This window comes from Myotis davidii, unplaced genomic scaffold, assembly GCF_000327345.1.
Source record: "Myotis davidii unplaced genomic scaffold, ASM32734v1 scaffold290, whole genome shotgun sequence".
In the NCBI taxonomy this organism is placed as follows: domain Eukaryota; kingdom Metazoa; phylum Chordata; class Mammalia; order Chiroptera; family Vespertilionidae; genus Myotis; species Myotis davidii.
Genome location: NW_006285049.1, coordinates 1,459,369 through 1,462,236, shown reverse-complemented (window position 1 = coordinate 1,462,236; position 2,868 = coordinate 1,459,369).

Below are 2,868 nucleotides of genomic sequence, written 5' to 3'. Positions count from 1 at the left end.
CGCCCCCGCCTGCCACAGCCTTGCTCCCTCCCGCGGGAACTCTGTTTAATAATTAATTAAGATTTCATTCCACTAGGCGCCAGGTGTGTGCAGCCTGCTTCCCCGCTCACCACTTTTTTCCTCCTCCCCCAACTCTCTGGGGCACTGGCCGCAAAGCGAGCCGACTGCACCCAGAGCCCAGCAGGGGAACGGAGGGAAGGGGCACTCTCTGAGCTACCCACCCGCGGGCTCCACTCACTCTGCGGAGCTCCTCCCGCACCTGCCAACCTGCACAGTCCCTCCCCCAGGACTTTTTACCCAAAGGGTAGTGCTTCCCAGCTGGGGGAGGGGGGGAGCGGGATGGTGAAAGGGGAATGCATTCTGCTAGGCGCAGGAACTGAGAAATTGTCTGGGACTGTATTTTCCACGTTTCCAAGCACGGAGGAGTAACCCAAGTTACCTGGGTGATGGGAAAATCTTGTGCAATTTTTTTTGGGTTGCGCTCCTGGGATGTGGGTAAGTCTGACACGGTAGAGGGGGTGCCATTCCTCCAGAGCTGGGAAGAGGGCAGCTTGCCTGACATTCCTTGAAGACCACCCCGCCCCCCCTTCTCTCAACCGGGCCTGTAGCTCCTCCTCCCTTGACAGCCCCCTCCCAAGGGCCCACCACCTAGATACCTCATGCTGCTGCCTCCTCAGACCCAGCCCTTCCTACATTCTTGTCCTTCAAAGTCCAACTCGTGTCCATGTCCAATACCCACTGGGATTCTTAAACCCAGGACACAGTTTGAGGCAAGCAAGGGGGGAAAGAATTAGGAAAATGCATCTCCCTCAATTATCAGGCATATACTGAATGACTGCATACTATATACACTTACTCTCTTGGAGACTCGTCTATAAAATGGGGGTGAAACTACCTGCCTTATCTTTCTTACAGGATTTTGAGGATCCACTAGAAAAGCGTTGGTCAAAAAGTTTGAGAAAGGGAGCGTTTACTCTACCGTGTATGATTCTCAGTTGTGCAATTTGGCCTTTGGGGCCGTTTTGCCTGACATCTTCCTTCAAGTGGCCAGTGCTCTCACCACTATTAAAATGTCCTCCCTATCCTGAATCCAGTATCTGCCATTTACCGCTTAGAATAATATGTTTATGGGCCATATGGGGGAAATGCAGAAGACAATTAAGGGAAAGAAATGCGTGCCTCGTGAAATTTATATTTTGGAATGGAAGGCTTTGTCCTTTGTTTATTTTAGAATGAAAAACATTTTGGACGCCACTCAAGTAAGCTGGGTAAATACGTTAGGGGTCCACCTCTGAGCACTTTAAATCACACTGGCTTCTTCTGCCTTAGCGTTGGGCTGGTCTTAGTCCTGCCTCCTGAATTCCATTTCTGGTTACTGAAGGGCAAACACCATGGGCACCTTACGCTATTGACTGTCCGGGCCTTAAAAGTGACTCTAGTCTCTTACTTCATAGATAGTGCTAGGCACATCGGAAATACTCAATTACTGAATCTTTAAGTGTATAGGATATTAGAGGAGAAGGGGTCATAAAAATGATCTAATTCCGCTGCTATACTATTGGTAATCATATAGCATTTCCTATGAGCTGAGTATTATTCTAAGCCCTTCTAATTCTTATAACAACTTCACGATACTATTATTATCACCCTCCTTAGAGATGGGAAAAGTGAGGCGCAGAGAGGGTCAATAGTTTCTCCAAGGTCAGAGAGGAAGTGGTGGATGTACACTCTGAACACCGCAGTCTCGCTTCAGAGTCTGTGTTTATGACCACTGTGCTACACCGACTATGGAAAACCAAGCCCCTGACGTGGGAAGTGACTTGCCCAGGTCACACAGCTAGATGATAGCAGAAGTAGGACCAAAACTCATAGCCACTAACCCCAATTCATTGCTCTTCCCACTCTGCCTCACTATATGTCTGTATATACCACAGACATGAATTGTGCCAGGCCTTCCCTCATGTCTCCTCAGAAGCACAGACATTCTTCTGCTGGTGGGAGGACTTTATCCCCATCTTGCTGTGGGGAGTATGTACATTGAAGGATGGGGACAGTGGGCCCTGGGTCTCTAGCTTCATGACCTAAAAACTGTGAGTACTGCTGCTACTGACCAATTGCAAAGGGCCAGTCCCCTCATTAGACCAGCAGGTTAGAGTCTGTGCCTTCCACCAACCCGCTCCATGACAGAGGATTGCTCGTGTGGGACATATTTCACTCAAGTCATCCACCCCTGAAATGTAGCAAGGCTGTTTTAGAAAGCTTGCAGGTGAGTAGCTTGGTGGGAAACAGTCTCTGAGAAACAGACTTACTCTGAGTCCCTAAATGGTACACTTAGCAGAACATTATAAAATATTAATATATTAAAATAACTAAATACAAAATGTTGTGCTATGCCAGAGCTAATAGAGGCTAGAATAGCAGGCACCAAAGTTTTAGAAAAAATATACATATTGTAAAAGCCTTAACATTGAGAAAATCCTATCTTTTTATTTTTCTTTGAACTGGTACAACCTGGCTATTACTCAATTTTCATGGCAGAACACCTTGATCCAGCTTGTGGACCACCAGCCCTGCTTAGTTTGAGAACCACTACAATAAGTAAAATATTCAGAAAGAGTCTCATTATCCCAGGATAGAAAATAAACAGCAAGGCAGGGATCAACTGGAAGGCGTTAACTCTGACCAAAGAGAAGAAAAGAGAGAGAGAGGCAGCTGGCATGAACTATTTCTGTTTCTCCAAGTCTAACTTGGTCTCAGTGGCCTTGGTTTTTCTAATACAGACCACAGTCGCAGAGTGATGTAGTCTCAACCTCTCATTTTCAGGAAGAGGAAATTCCTACACGGAGAGTGTATTCTATGTAAATGCAA